The 16,924-nt window shown below is 45.1% G+C and overlaps 1 long non-coding RNA gene across 1 annotated transcript in view; it reads right to left on the reverse strand.

Annotated features, from left to right (window-relative positions):
- Positions 1-16,924, reverse strand: part of LOC137444268 (uncharacterized) — a 139,510-nt gene that overhangs the window by 75,599 nt on the left and 46,987 nt on the right. Inside the window, exon 2 of the long non-coding RNA XR_010988104.1 lies at positions 11,498-11,640. This is a non-coding gene — a long non-coding RNA (uncharacterized lncRNA). The remainder of the gene's footprint in view (positions 1-11,497; positions 11,641-16,924) is intronic.

Consider the following 16,924-nt stretch of genomic DNA (forward strand, 5'->3'; position numbering starts at 1 on the left):
ACCAGAGACCCTCTTAGGCTTCAACTTTCCAAATTAACTGGCTGAAGAAAAGCAAGATGGTGAAGTTCTTCCCCATGAGGGTGGTGAGAAACTGCACAGGTTTCCCAGGGAGGTGGTAGAAGCCTCATCCCTGGAGGTTTTTAAGGCCAGGCTGGATGTAGCCCTGAGCAACCTGATCTAGTGTGAGGTGTCCCTGCCTATGGCAGAGGGGGGTTGGAACTGGATGATCATTGAAGTCCTTTCCAACCCTGACAATTCTATGATTCTAATAGAAACCAGGGAAACAGAAGCACTCCTCCAGCCGTCCCATTTCTGCCACTTCTTTCCCTCACATCTTCCATGGTTTCAGCTAAGTGTTCTCATTCACCACTATCTTAGAATCACAGAATTATTTAGATTGGTAAAGACCTTTACGATCATTGAGTCCAACCATGAATTATTCATATGCTTACATTTGTTTTACACACAACTGGTAGGAAAAAGATTATTACCTTAGCCCCAAATCTCATTTTAATAGTTCCCACCCAAAGGAAACTACCACTGTACTGGTAGTCTCTCCCATTTTTGGTCAAAGAGGATGCCAGGGTACAGTGCACAGAGCAACAGGAGGAACTCTCCTTCTGCTCCTTGATTGAAATAAAAAATGTAATGCCTGCAAGGAGAATTTTCAATTCACCTGTCATGAAATGTAGGGATGCCAGACAGACCAGCTAACACAGCAGGCACTGCTTCTATCTTGGAACGCACTGAGAATGCCAAACAGTAGCAGGAAACTGGAAAGGTCCTTCAGCAAGCAAATTTTGAAGAGGAAGGAAAGCTTAAAGAGGTCTACAGTTGTACTCAGACCTTTTGATGATTGCATTACATGAAGGCAGTTCTGTAAATGTTCCCATGACTTCAGTGGAGAAAACCAAGTAGTTCAGTAACTGAGCACTATGAAATCTTTGTGTTACAGGCATTACTTGATAGCAAGACCTGTCATAGCAGACATGTAATGCTCCATCAAATGCCTTCTTTAAGCACATCATCTTTAAGTTTTTCAGAGTGGAGAATGTCATATACACCACAGAATTGTTTTCCTCACAAGCCCACCTGTCCTGGCTTTGGCTAGGATAGGGATAATATTCTTCACAAGAGGCTTGATGGGGCCATGCCCAGGATAGCCAGCAGCAAAACTAACCAGTGGGGTATTCTATACCATAAATGTCACACCTGCTATATAAAGGGCAGGGGGTTGGTGCAGGCAGGGCAGCTGTCTGTTGGGGTTTTGCTGCAGGCAGCAGTGTTGGCTGCGTCAGGTGAGAGCCATGCATTTCATATCACTTGGTTTGTATAGTACTTTTTAAAACGTAGTTGTAAGATAGTTAACTGGAACACCTCTGCTATGAGGATAGGCTGGGAGAGCTGGGATTGTTCAGCCTAGAGAGGACTCTGGGGGGACCTTAGAGCTGCCTTCCAATAGCTGAAGGGGTCCTACAAGAAGGCTGGAAAGGGACTTTGCATAAGGGTTTCTAGCAACAAGACAAGGAGGAATGGTTTGAAGCTGAGGGAGAGTAGGTTTAGACTGTCGCCTTAAGAAGAAGTTCTTCAGTACAGGAGTGTTTGGAATCTGGAATAGGCTGCCCAGGGAGGTTGTGGATGCCCCCTCCCTGGGGGTGTTCAAGACTGGGTTGAGCAGCTGAGTCTAGCTGAGAGGCATCACTGCCCATAGCAACCTGAGTTCCAACCTGAGCTGTTCCATGATTCATTCTATGATTCTATGTTATTCCATTTGTTCTTACATTAATTCTTTGCATTGTTCTGTTAAACTCTCCATATCCTAACCAGCAGGGTTTTGGAGTTTGCTCCCAGTTTCTCCTCCCCATCCTACCAGGGGTCAGGGGGCAGTTGTGTGGTCATCTGCGTGGGTCTTGGCTGCAGAAGGGCCTGAAACCATGACCCCATCCTAGACATCTTCTTTCACTATTTCAAACTGCTAGAAAAAGTCATTCAAAGTTATCTAGAACATTTTTATTCACAAACAGAAAGGCTCCCTTTTTTTACTGCAAAAGATAAGCCATCTAAAATTGCTGACTGGCTGACCTATTAATATAAAAGTGGGAGAGTTCATGTGGTGGACATGAAGGGGGCAAATGAACAGAAAGCATGGAAGGAGAGAAAGGAGTTGAGCAGAAGAGGGGGAAAGAGAGGTGATGAAATAAGCAGAATGGGGGGAAAAAGCAGAAAAAGAAGGCAAAATGCACCTCAGTTTTACCCTTAGTAGACAGAGGGGGGAGAAAACTGAGGGGGGAAAAAAAAGGATATTGCAGGGATAATGCCAGATCTTAGAGTAATTCTGAGAAAGAAGTGATGTCAAAATCCCAGTAACTGAGTTTTTACCTTGAAAAGCCTATGACAGCTTTGCTTCAATGTTTATCCACATAAAGTCAAACTCCACAGCTCTGACTGTAAACATTTCTCAGTGAAGTCAGCAAGAATCAACAGGGACAGCAGCACTCAGATCTATGTTTTCACTTTCCATACCCGCATAATTTTTCTGCCTCCTTGTAGCCTCAATGCACTCCTAACACATGTCTATATCCCAGAACTCTTGTTAGCCTTCCTTTATTGATGGCATCTAGCTGAAGAGAAGCCAGTAAGGGAGAGCTCACATGTTGTCTGCTCTTAATAAATAATCATTAAAGGGTAGATTGGCAGCACCGCAGCATTCTCCAACCCTTGGTCTATTTGCCTTGAGTCAGCTGCTCTGTACTTTTTCTCTGTTCCTGCAGCATAACTGAATATCACATCCTCTTTTTTTTTTTCTTTTCTTTGGTTTTGTTTTTCTGCACAAGGACTACTCTAGATCTGAAAAATACTGTAAACTCATTCAAATTTCATGATGCCATACTGGGCCTAACGCAAACTAGCCAGGATGTGGTACAGGAAAATCAAATAAATGAGTAAACTGACACCTCTCCACAGCCCATCAATAGTTCTTTTCATAGAATTCATAAACTCATGGAAAGGTTTAAGTTGGAAAGGACCTTAAAGAGCCTCTAGTTACAACCCCCTTGCCATGGGCAGGGACACCTTCCACTAGAACAGGTTGCTCAAGGCTTCATCCAACCTGGCTTTGAACAGCTTCAGGGAGCAGATGTCCACGACCTCCCCGGGAAACTTCTTCCAGGGTCTCACCACCCTCACTGCAAAGAATTTCTTCCTAATCTCCAGTCTAAATCTGCCCTCTCAAGCTTCAACCCATTCCCTCTCATTCCACAAGCCCTTGATCCTGGCCAGATCACACTGACTGGCCTGTGTAGTTTCCAGGGTCATCCTTACTTCCCTTTCTGAAGATGGAGGTCATGTTTCCCCTTTTCCAGTCATCAGATGCCATGACATTTGGAATATGATGGACAGTGGCTTGGCAACTTCATCTGCCAGTTCACTCAGTTTTGCTGATTCTTTAATTTCTCCACAGGCCTGCCTAGCCTCCCTCACTCCCTTTGCAATCAGAAAATCTATGAGTAGCCAAAACTTACTTTATCATTTAATCCTCTCAGCCTTACAACATACTGCATAAAGTGAGTATTCAAACACTTGAATCATCACACTGAGACCACATTTCTTGGACCATTGATGTTTCCATTCATCTGCCTGATGGCTTTGATAAAGCAACCTGCAAGCAGGGACTCTGATAAAACCTACAAACAAGGTAGCAATAATGTCACATAAGAGTTAGAGAAATGCTTCACTGCTGGCATCAGTTCAAAGATTTCTTGTCAGTTTAGACAAAAACCTGAATGTCACTCTCATAAAAGCAAGTGAGTACATCTCCTTTCAGACTGTGGTGAAACTCACGTGGGGGAGGCAGGCTGTGGGTAAGCACTGGGGGACAGAGTCACAGGAGCTATGGACAGGGAGATGATGGGGTCCGTGGCCAACTGGTGGGACTAGCAGGTAGCCAGAGGATGTCTGGAGTTTGTGGAGATGCCTGTCTCCCACCTTCCCATTGACCTCGCTGATACAGGCTCACAATATCCCAGTTTATTTTATCTCTATGATGGAGCTGTGGTTTATAACAGCCCCCTTGTACTGCTTTCTCGGGAACTTCACAGAATCACAGAAAGTTAGGGGTTGGAAGGGACCTCCAGTCCAACCCCACTGCCAGAGCAGGAGCACCTAGAACAGATCACACAGGAACACATCCAGGCAGGTATTGAATATCTCCAGAGAGGAAGACTCCACAACCCCCCTGGGCAGCCTGTTCCAGTGTTCCATCACCCTCACAGGGAAAAAAAGTCTTCCTTATGTTTACACAGAACCTTCTATGCCTCAACTTCCACCCATTGCCCCTTGTCCTGTCACTGGGCATCACCAAGCAGGCTGGCTCCATCCTCTTGGCACTCACCCTTTACATTTTTGTAAACATGAACGAGGTCACCCCTCAGGCGGCTCCTCTCCAAGCTAAAGAGCCCTCAGCTCCCTCGGTCTCATAAGGAAGATGGTCCACTCCTTTAATAATTTTTGTGGCTCTGTGCTGGACTCTTTCAAGCAGTTCACTGAGGACTCTCTCAAACTGAGAGGCCCAGAACTGGACACAATATTCAAGATATGGCCTCACCAGAGCAGAGTAGAGGGGGAGGAGTGCCTCTCACAACCTACTAACCATACCCCAGATTTCAACCCATGCCCTCTGGTGGAGGGGGTCAGATTGCCAAACTGCCCTCGTGCTGCCCCATCCCAAAGGTGTACCTGCCATAGGAGAGCTCTGACTATTTCCAGACATGTGGTTTCCACCAAATCAGCTCCAGTGCTCCATGCTGAGAAGGAGATAATCAGGGGCTCTGTGGGCACCCCTACTGGCAGGTTGCCTGTCTGCTGGTACATGAAGAGATCAGCACATGTCACCCCATGCATCAGCACAAGCAAGAAACACTGTTTGAAAGCACCCCCTAAGATGTAATAGTCTTGTGTCTTCAAGACCATCTTGTCAGTGTAAAAGCTTAATGATTCTTTATTTAAATGTCAGTCTGGATACCAGAGCCACAACAATTCCTAGAGAGCCATAAGGCTAGTAGGCTTCTCTACATTTGGGATGGGAAGAAAGATAATTTACTATCATGTTAATTAGCCAGAAGGAGTGACTTACAGCCTGGTGCACTGTGTGCTATGAATTCTGAGCACAGTTAAGCAAGGGAACAAATTCAGATACATTCCTCAGTGGCCTGTACAATCAACTTTATTTCTAGGCCCTGAAACAGGAGAGTTTGTCTCCCTCTTAAAAGCACATAATATTGAAGGAAAGAAAACTTGATATTTCTTTCTAGAAATCTGTTAGCAAAACAATGTGTCACAATGATGTACAGCAGGGAGGGCAAGCAAGCAAATTTGATAGAATAAAACTACTGAATAAAGATTACTTTTAAGGACACTCTCACGTAATAATGATGCAAAAGCATATCTTTGATTTGCACAATGTGAGCCTTTCCAGAGATACTGCCTTAGTTGTAAAATGCTGGGTGGTGAAGCAGAATCATCCATCAAAAAACCCAGAACAAACAGGGTTCTCATTTAGAGAAAAGCAGGGTTCACCACAGCTACAAGGTCAGTGAAATGAATAAGCAAAATTCTCTGAATTTTCTAGTCTCCAAGACTATGAGAAAAACCCTTCCTGAATTCTTGCTGTTTATGCGCCCATTATGTACCTGTGCAGCTCAAGATTCCTTATACACAGAAGGCAGGATACATTAATCATGAGGAATCGCTGGCCTGGAGCTGCCGTGTGCCACTCAGTGTGAAGAAAAAAACAAACCAACACTAAAATATGCTAGTTCCAACTCTGCTTGGGCTTGCAATTACACACTGAAAAGAGTAAATTTAGTAGTATCCTCTCAGAGGATGTGCTGTATGTCTAGCCTAAATTTCTTTCAGTTTCTGCCCTAGCAAAATGTTGTCATTTCAATCTCTGTCTTAAGCATGCTCCTCCTGTATCTTTCACTAGATCTACAAAGGTCCCACTTGACGTTTTCACACAAGTTCACCTTGGTGAAATTACCAAGGTGGCTAAGGTGAGCAAAATTTTCCTGTTACCTCATGGGTAATTTATCTGCTGAGGCTTCTGCCACATCCAGCCTGGCCTTAAAAACCTCCAGGGATGAGGCTTCCACCACCTCCCTGGGCAACCTGTGCCAGTGTCTCACCACCCTCATGGGGAAGAATTTCTTCCTAACATCCAAGCTGAATCTACCCATTTCTAGTTTTGTTCCATTCCCCCTAGTCCTATCACCAGCTTTCTTGTCTGCCAGGTGGTGGTGTGTATTAGCTCTGAAGGCAAGCACCAAGCAATAAAGCCTGCTTATTGTCAGAGTGGAGTAGGATCAGTCTTGGCCACGTTCACAAGCATTTACTCTTTGTCTGGAGTTCCTCAGACGTTTCAGTGCCAGCCATACATCACAACTTGAAGAGCTGAGGTGACAATTCAAAATATGAAACTCATTGCAGAGTAAATGAAGCAAATGATCATTTTTGACAAATACACATGAGTGTGGCACTCAGAAATCTGGCTTGAATGTCTCTAAATAATTAAATTTATCTACCTCAGTAACTACATTTGAATTGCAAATTAATTCTCCAACAGCCCTGCTGCATATGTGTGTACCTATCAGTACCCCGAGCTCTCACTGCCTGCTATCTCTAAGATGCACAAGCACCTTTGGGCAAATGTGTTTCAGTGCAGGAGGAGCCTGAGGGTGAGGACACTTGGCACTGCTTGGCAGAAGTAAGGGAGGATTGCTGCGTGGCATTTTGCCAGTCACCCTCCTTGTGCTTTGTTTCTGTGCCTTTAGCTTGTTGGGCAGCACACCCATAAGCCAAGGAGCAGCTGAGCTGGTAGAGCCAAGCACAGGGCTCTCGAGGCAAGGCTTAGCTCCACTGAATGTGATGTCCCCCCCATTAGCTGCCTGGTCATACAATGTCCTCTCCTTAACATTTTGGTCCTTCCTCATTTTTACACAGAACATACAGGGAGTAACTGCTCACCCAATATTCTTCAGTGAAGGAATAGCAAAAGAGCATCCAGTGCTGTCAGAGCTAATTTCCTACATTGTTTCCATCTTTGTTCAGTGCTCCAGCAATGCCTCCCTATTTACAGGTTACTCAAATTCTGTTGTAGACTCTGAATTATCCATCTCCCTATGTACTCCTCAAATAATAGCTCCTGAAAATGATGACTTGTTCTCCCAAATGTCCTGGGAGACAAGGAGACCTCCGTATGGCCATTTTACAAACAGAGCCTTGAGGATCAGAGAGATTAATGTCAACAGGGTTAACTCATTTGAAACGTTTACAGTTTGACTTTTTTTAGGGAACCTGGCATTTTATTGCACTATATTTCTCCAGAGCAAAGCAAAGCTCTCCTGGTCTCCATTGGAAACTCCAAATGTTTTTCATTTCATTTCAACAAGTCAGACTGGAGGGCTCAGATAAGAAAGACAGAAATTGAAGAGCACTAGGCATCACCTGTGAAAAATGTCAGTAAGGTGATTCAAATCCCCATGGAATTCAGGCAGTGTCAGGAGGAAAATCAAATTCTCTGGGGCAGTATTTAACAGCCCATCCCAGGAGGCTTCCCCTTGCTCCATCTTATTCAGTGCACATTTTCCCAGTTCCTGCAGCAAATAATGCAGAGGCCCTGGAGGTGAAAGCCTCTTTCTCCCCACAGCTGTGACACATCCACTGCTCCACTTACCCTGAACTATTTGCAAGTCTGTGGAAAATGCTGTTTGTGAGCATGTAACCCAAGACTGCCCATTCAAGACAGTAAAGTCAGGTTTGCACAGGCAACTTGAAAACCAATTTCTCTTCAGGTTCCATGTCTTCCTCTGGCACTGTAAGCAAGCCCTTGCAACAAGTGAGGAAGGGGCTAGGAAGATCCCAGGCTGCATACTTGCAGCCCCAAACTGCCCTGTGAGGAATTATCCCTTCCTCACAGTGTGTCACAAAGATGCTAATGGGAAATGGCCAGCCACACTTTGCAATGTCAACAAGCAAGTTTTCACCCTTGCACTTCTCTCTCTGACCTGTTCCTCAGGCCAGGTTCAGCCCCCTGGCAGTTTGTGACTCCTGATGGTCCTGCCTGAGCCCTGTCCCCCGCCCACAGGGCTCAATCCTCCCTCCTAATTCCCACCCATCCCTCACTTGCCCCCACATCCCTTTCCACCACTGACACAAACATACACACAGTGAGCAGGCACAGGCCCATCAGACATAAAATCATAGAATCATAGAATGGTTTGGGTTGGAAGGGAACTCCAAAGGTCATCTAGTCCAACCCCCTCTACAGTCAACAGGGACATTCTCAACTAGATCAGGTTGCCCAGAGCCCTGTCAAGCCTCACCTTGAGTATCCCCAGGGCTGGGGCCTCAACCACCTCCCTGGGCAACCCATTCCAGTGTTCCACTACCCTCGTGGTAAATAGGAAATTTTAATGAAATAAGACAGCAGAATATGTGGTTCTTCAGGGATATTGTCACAGGGAGAGCAAGGGACAAAGCCTGGCACCAGCCCAGTTCCTCACTCAGCTTTCCAGCCCTGTTCTAGAACTCTACCTGTACTAAAATATTTGAAGCTTTTTCACTTGAGCAAGGCAGCCATCTCTCTTGAGTCACACTGTTTCAGAGAATAGAAACTGTGCACACATTTTGACAGTGAAAGTTTAAAACATCAGCTCTTAAATTTTGGCAAAGTTATAAAACATTAAAAAAAACAAACAAAAAACTCCAGAATTATCAGTCCTAGAGTGAGGCTTCATTACTTGGCCACATTATTTACAAACAGAAATAATATGCATGGGGGCTCTGGATAACCAGATAACCTCAGCTGACAAAACAGTAACTAAATGACTGCACAGAATCACAGAATTATTGAGGCTGGAATAGACCTCTGAGATCATCAAGTCCAACCTATGACCCAACACCACCACATCAACTAGACCATGTCACTAAGTGCCACATCCAATCTTTCCTTAAACACCTCCAGGGATGGCAACTCCACCACCTCCCTGGGCAGTCCATTCAAGTGTCTAATTCCCCTTTCCATGGGGAAGTGCTTCCTAACATCCAACCTAAACCTCCCCTGGCACAGCTCCAGGCCTCTTGTCCTGTCACAAGCTGCCTGGGAGAAGAGCCTGACCCCCACCTTATTACAACTTCCCTTCATGTAGCTGTAGAGTATGATAAGGTGTCCCCCTGAGTCATCTCCAGACTAAACACCCCTGGCTCCCTCAGCCTCTCCTCATCAGACTTTCCCTCCAGTCCCTTCCCCAGTCTCATCGCTCTCCTCTGGACCCACACCAGCACCTCAATATCTTTCTTGCAGTGAGGGGCCCAGAACTGCAGACAGTGACCAAGATGAAGCCTCACCAGTGCTGCGTACAGGGCAGAATTCCATCCCTAGTCCTGCTGGCCACACTATTCCTGATACAAGCCAAGATGCCATTGGACTTCTGTGCCACCTGGGCACACTGCTGTCTCATGTCAATTGGCTAATCTCCTGTCATTCAGAGATTGCAGAGTAAATTCTCACTGTATTCTCTTTCTCTCTGTATTCTTCTTTCTCGATATCCAAAAGTAAAACCCAAAGCTTTACAGTGGCACTTCCCATTTATCCTTTCCACTAACAGGCAGTACCCTCTCCAAAATCTTTTCATCTCTCTCTACAATGCCAAATTCAACAGACCTAATCCCAGCTGATTCAGATGATTGTGCCTGTCTGTACTGTGGAGGTGCTCACAGGCAGCTTCACTCAACAGAAGCAGCCTCTGTTGTGCAAACATCACACCTCCTGTCCACACCTAGGAGCAGTTGTGGCTGACTGACAAGCACTGTTTGTATAACGTGAGCTCAGTAGTGAGCCATTTAGTGATATAATCTCTTTGATGGAGTTTGTATGCATTTATACTTAATAGTTTTTACCATGATACCACATAGTAATAGTAATTTTCATGGGTTTATTATTTTGCAGAGGCGATTCTTCCACTTTACACTGGTCTTGTGAGACCCCACCTCGAACTCTGTGTTCAGTTCTGGTGTCCCCATAATAAAAAGGACACAGAAGTGTTGGAGTGAGTCAAGAGGAGCACCACAAAGATGATCCAAGGGCTGGAACACCTTTGCTGTGAGGATAGGCTGAGGGAACTGGGGTTGTTCAGCCTAGAGAAGACTCCAGGGGGATCTTATAGCTGCCTTCCAATAGCTGAATTGATCCTACAGGAAGGCTGCAGAGGGACTTTTCATAAGGGTGTCTAGCAGTAGGACAAGGGGGAATGATTTGAAGCTGGGGGAGAGTAGGTTGAGACTGGATCTTAGGAAGAAGTTTTTCAGTACAAGGGTGGTGAGATTCTGGACTAGACTTCCCAGGGAGGCTGTGGTTGCCTCCTCCCTGGGGATCCTTAAGGTGAGGTTGGATGAGGCCTTGAGCAGCTGAATCTAGTTGAGAGGCATCCCTGTCATGGTGGGGAGGTAGGAGCAGATGATCTCTAAGGTCCCCTCTAGCCTAAGCCATCCTATGATTCTATTTTATATATATATATATATAAATACATTTACTATACACACACACAATATTTTCTCTCAAGAAGCCAAAGAAAAAATACTGTCCTTTATTCCCTTCTGAGATAGCTACTTGCTGATTCGGTACAGCACTGACAACTACTCCACTGCTTGTTCTATCAAACACTAGTGCCTCATTTGCAAGTGAAACAATTACCTTTTTTTGAAATACTGTTATATATGTGCTTCTTTGTTTAGACATCCTGCAGGTTAATAAAATTAGGAGCCTGGTGCCCTGAGGCAAATTAGCTACTTCCTGTCAATAAAATGCAATGCTGCACACTTAGTTTATAGGAAACACTGGTGCCATTAAATGCTTTAGGATGCTGGTGCTGCCCATCCTCCTGAAATCACTGATACTCCTGCAGGCCTACAATACATATTCTATGTATCTGGTTGGAAAAGACCTCCAAGATCATCCAGTCCAACCTTTGACCCAGCACTGAAAGGGCAACATTAAACCATGTCCCTAAGTGCCAAGTCTATACACTGCTTGAACAACTCCAGGGATGGTGATTCCACCAGTGCCAGGCAGAACATTCCAATGTTTGATAACCTTCTCTGTGAAGAAATATTTCCTAGCATCCAGCATGAACTTCCCCTGCTGCAGCTTGAAACCATTTCCTCTGGTCCTGTCACTTGTCACCAAGGAGAAGAGGCTGCCCCCTCCTCACTCCAACCTCCCCTTGGGTAGCTGTAAAGAGCAATGAGGTCTCCCCACAGCTTCCTCTTCTCCAAACCAGCTTTATTCCATAACCATAGAACAGTTCATCTAAATTCAACCCAGGATCAATATAAGAAGGTTCTGCACCAAAAAGATTCAGCTGACATGGAATTTGCTTAACCACTCTCCAATTAATTTTACCCCCACTGGATTAACTCTGAAATTCAAGATGTTTTTACAAACCTTTGAATAGAGACAGCGCTCTGCAGCTGTTTGGTACTGCTTCTGGAATGGCACTTGTGCTGGTGAAGATCCCTCTGATGACACTAACCGTTCATTTAAGCAGCCACACAGTTGTTAAGAGACAAATTGAGAGAAGAAAAACTCTGAAAAGTACAAGGAAAAAAAGTTGATTAAAACCCTCCTATCATCCTATATTTTCCTGGCATATTTTTAATTCCTATAAGGGTCATTCGCTTCTCAGGGCTTTGCCTAGGAAACATTCGTGCTTCAGCCTAGCTTGAAATAAATCAGTGAGATTCTTTTACAATTAGCACAGTTAATTTTGGAAGACCTGTTGCCATGCTATACATAATCTACATCTCTCCTATGAAGAAAGGCTGAGAGCCCTGGGGCTGTTTAGTCTGGAGAAGAGAAGGTTGTGAGGGGATCTTATCAGCATCTATAAATACCTGAGGGGTAGGTGTCAAGATGAAGGTGCAAGGCTCTTTGTGGTGGTCCCCAGTGATAGACAAGGAACAACAGGTTCAAGCTGGAACACAGGAGGTTCCACCTCAACACAAGGAGAGACTTCTATATGGTGAGGGTGCCAGAGCCCTGGAGCAGGCTGCCCGGAGAGGTTGTGGAGTCTCCTTCCTGGAGACTTTCAAAATCCACCTGGATGCATTCCTGTGCAGCCTGCCCTAGGTGATCCTGCTTTGGCAGGGGCTTGGACTGGATGGTATCTGGAGGTCCCTTCCAATCTCTAACATTCTGTGATTCACTGTTATAATTTTGTTTAACATGTGAAACACACAAATATTTACCACAGCTTCTTTTAGAATGTTGATATTTATGAGGTGTTTCAAGAAAAGCAGTAATTTAGGCTCCAAGTAATAACCAAAAATTAGTCTGAAAAAGTTCATGCTTTGACCTTTGTGATTTTTTAAAGATCTTATACCTTGACAAGTTCAAAACAGAGACAGAAAAAACATGGCAATACCAAACATTTGGTGGCTTCTCAGTGGCTCTGGGATTGTTTTACTCACTAACAGCAACCTTAAAAATTCAGACATCCAGCAGTCAACCAACAGAAAACAAAATTTCTGACAGTTTCTCCAATTCTTCAGTACCACAGGAGAACCTATCTTAAACTGGTCAAGAGAGAAGTATGATGTGACCTACTCACACAGCACCCTTGCTAAGGCTCCCTGCCTCCAAAGCCAAGGAAACTGAAATAAACTCTGCTAGAGTCACCATTGCTGGAGGTGTTCAGAAGGAGACTTGACAGGGTGCTGGGTTGCATGGTTTAGGTGGTTGGGTGGTGTTGGATGATAGGTTGGACGCAATGATCTAGAAGGTCTCTTCCAACCTGGTCTGGTCTGGTCTATTCTATTCTATTCTATTCTATTCTATTCTAAAAAGTATCAGGGAAGGAAGAGGCACTTGTTGACAGTCTGTCGAAGACAATCACACAGAGTCACAGAATTATCAGGGTTGGAAGGGACCTCAAGGATCATCCAGTTCCTACTCCCCTGCCATAAGCAGGGACACCTCACACTAGATTAGGTTGCTCAGAGCCACATCCAGCCTGGCCTTAAAAACCTCCAGGGATGAGGCTTCCACCACCTCCCTGGGCAACTTGTGCCAGTGTCTCACCACCCCTATGGGGAACAACTTCTTCCTCTAGATTGGATCCATTACCCGTGCCCCCCCCCCCCCCCAGTCCTATCACTATCCAAAACCCTAAAAAGTCCCTCCCCAGCTGTCTTGTAGCCCTCTTCAGATACTGGAAGGCCACAATTAGGTCTCCTCAGAGCCTTCTCTTCTCCAGACTGAACAGCCCCAACTCTCTCAGTTTGCCTCCATAGGAAAGGAGCTCCAGCCCTCTGAGCATCCTCATGGCTCTTCTTTGGACATGTTCCAGCATATCCAGATCTTTCTCATAATAGAGGCTCCAGAACTGGACACAGTACTCCAGGTGCGGTCTCACCAGAGCAGTATAGAGAGGGAGAATCACCTGCTGGCCACACTTTTCTTGATGCAGCCCAGATTGTGGTTGGCTTTTTGGGCTGCAGGTTTCCACTGGCAGCTCATGTTGAGCTTCTCATCCACCAGCACCCCCAAGTCCTTTTCTTCAGGGCTGCTCTCAAGCCAGCCCCTGCCCAGCTTATATTGGTGCCTGGGATTGCCCCAACCGAGATGCAGGCCCCTGCACTGGGTCTTGTAGAGACCTATACTGTCTAACAACAGGTTTAATGGAAATGATAGCTTTTCACTCCTGCAGAGTGCCCAGCCCACCCCCATATCCCTTTGATTTATAGCACGTTATCCTGTGCCTCAAAACAGCTGGGTTCTTTGCACTCCCCTCCTGAAATAACTGAACAACAAAACCAGCCAATAAAGAACATACAAATGAACAACAACAGCAACAAAGAAAAAACCACCAAACCCTTTTAAAGCATTGTGATGTTTTCTCAAGAAAATAATTTTGATTAAAGTTTATTGTTTTTCCAAGACTCCTGGACCAGGGAAGAAAAGGTCATGTTCCCACTAAAGCATTTTTCAGCTGAGTGGTTTGGAGAGGATGGAGAGCTCAGATCACTGCAGAAGAAGTCCCAGAGGTGACCATGTCAACCCCAGCACTGGCTGCCACTAGCGATCCAGACCTCTCCATCTGGCCCTGCTGCCCACTGCTGCTGCCATGGCCCAGGCTGCCTCCCCTCTTGCCTCAAGGCAAAGCAAATCCACCAAAATGCAACCTCAGCCATGTCACCCTACTGGAAAGCTCAATAAGCAGGAGAGGCTCTAACAAAGTGAAAGACCCTTTTTTTACAGACAACAGAAAGGGCTGCTGTGAGCTCTGTGAGGAAAAATGGATATTGGGCAAAACGAAAAAATCCTCAATCTTTTCCATCTATCTGAGTGACTGTTATAATTAGATGCATCCACTCAGGAAATTACATCACATAGCAAAGATATGGTACTGTAATTCCTTCAAAAATACCAGTGGTCCCAGCAGGGACTCCTCAGAAGCCCCAGCTGTCCTAATTCCTACTTTCAGTTCTGCTGTGCTCCCTTTACCCCTCCACACACTAGGATTCCCTTGTCCACATCCTCACTCCAATGCAGAGTACTCCTGTGCCTTGCACTGGAAACAGCAACAGCAGGAGGCTTCACAGCTCACTGACCTGAGCCCTGCATCCTAGAGAACAAGGAAGAAAAGCAGGGACATAGAAAACAGCAACTCTGATGATGCAGGGGAACATGGATTGTAAATTGCAGCATGATACAGATTAAAAGCATTTGAACCTGGTTTGGCACAGAAACTATCAACATCCACTGCCCCTGCAAAGTTATATTTGGCCAATCTGCTTGAAGCTTCTGGCAGAATTTATTTATAGGCCATTCTTTCTTTTCTTATTTTTTTTTTTTAATGCACAATTATGAAGTGCTGACAGCTAAATGATTTGCAGTGAAGGGAATTCGAATTGAGAAGGAAAATGCCTCCTAATATCCCATGGAAAATGAGTTCCTGGTTTCTATGCAGGAACCTTCAGTTCAGCACCTCTGGATTATACATGACAGGGGAGCCCTTTGTACTGTTCTATGTCTGCCTTGTAGGGTGATTAGAGGCAAGAAAAGCTTTCTAATGCCTTTTACAAAATATCTGGAATTTGTATATGTGAATGCCCTCATTGAGAGTGACAGAAAGCAGCCCTGTGGAAAAAGACTCGGGACTTCTGGTGGATGAGAAGCTGGACATGAGCCAACATGAGCTTGCAGCCCAGAAGGCCAATGGCGGCCTGGGCTGCATCAAAGTAAGTGTGGCCAGCAGATAGCAAGAGAGGATTCCCTCAGTCTGCTCTGGTGAGAGCTCATCTGCAGTGCTGCATCCAGCTCTAGAGCCCTCAACACAGGAAGGACATTGACCTGATGGAGCAGGTCTGGAGAAGGGCCACTAGGAGGATGATCAGGGGGCTGGAACACCTCTGCTACAAGGACAGGCTGAGGGAGCTGGAGTTGATCAGCCTGAAGAAAAGGCTCCAGGGAGACCTAAGAGCAGCCTTCCAGTACCCAAAAGGGGCCTGCAAGAAGGCTGCAGAGGGACTGTTTATAAAGGCCTGCCGTGGTAGGATGAGGGGCAATGGTTTGAAATTAGAGGAGATTTAGATTGGATGTTAGTAACAAGTTCTGCACCATGAGGGTGGTGGAACACTGGAACAGGTTGCCCAGGGAGGTAGTTGAGGCCCCATCCCTGGAGATATTCAAGTTCAGGCTGGACAAGTCTCTGAGCAACCTGATCTAGTTGAGGATGTCCCTGCTGACTGCAGGCTAGTTGGACTAGTTGACCTTTGGAGGTCCCTTCCAACCTAAATCATTCTAGGATTAGAGACTTGCACCACCCAGATCCCTGTATGCTCAGGGATGCTGTCCACAACTACCTGAAGGGAGGTTGTAGTCAGGTGGGGGTTGGTCTCTTCTCCAGGCAACCACCACCAGAACAAGAGGATACAGTCTCAAGCTGCACCAGGGGAGTTTTAGGCTGGATGTTAGGAAGAAGTTCTTCACAGAAAGAGAGATTGGCCATTGGAATGTGCTACCCAGGGAGGTAGTGGAGTCACCATCCCTGGAGGTGTTTAGGAAGAAACTTGATGGGGTGCTTGGTGCCATGGTTTATTTGATTAGATGGTGTTGGATGATAGGTTGGACTCGATGATCTCAAAGGTCTCTTCCAACCTGGTTAATTCTATTCTACTCTAATACAGTGACAACCCAACAGGTTGAGTTCAAACGCCCAGAACACAAGATATGAATGGGGCGAAAATGCAAATCTGCTGCATGTTGTCGCAGTATTCAACTTGTTTTCAATTAAACTTCCCATTTTAAGGAAAATTACAATAGGGTTTTAATTCAACAGCATCTCCAGAAAAAAAAAAAAAAGATTTATACTTCATAAGCTTCATATTTATCACCCTGATGGGTAAAAACAAATGAGCACTGTCACACTCTGTCACTGAATAAAATGTCATGAAAGCCAAATGACACAGAGTTTACACAATTTTTTTTTTCAGGAGAGAGAGGAACTGTTAAATACAGTTAAGAAATAAAGTAAATAAATCAAACCAATTAAATAGAGGATTTTTTTAAATTTTTTTTGCTTTGTTGCCTCTACAATTCCAACCCCTTCTATTTAACAGCCAGGGAAACAAAGACCTGTCATCCTGCATCTTCACAAATTATAGTCTGACCTGTAAATAGAAGCTGAGTGTTTGATACGGTGCTGAGGTGTTTCTATTTCCTATTTAATACTGGTTCATGCATTCATGTGCTAATAAAGGTTAAACTGGACGACCCTTCAAGCTACCCTCTACACTTTATCTGCCAGAGTTATAAAAGCCAAAGAAAATTGCTGCATTTATACTGTGAACAGAGAAAGACTCCAACCAT

Source organism: Melanerpes formicivorus, unplaced genomic scaffold (assembly GCF_026170545.1).
Source record: "Melanerpes formicivorus ecotype bairdi unplaced genomic scaffold, bMelFor1.0.p_v2 SCAF_11, whole genome shotgun sequence".
In the NCBI taxonomy this organism is placed as follows: domain Eukaryota; kingdom Metazoa; phylum Chordata; class Aves; order Piciformes; family Picidae; genus Melanerpes; species Melanerpes formicivorus.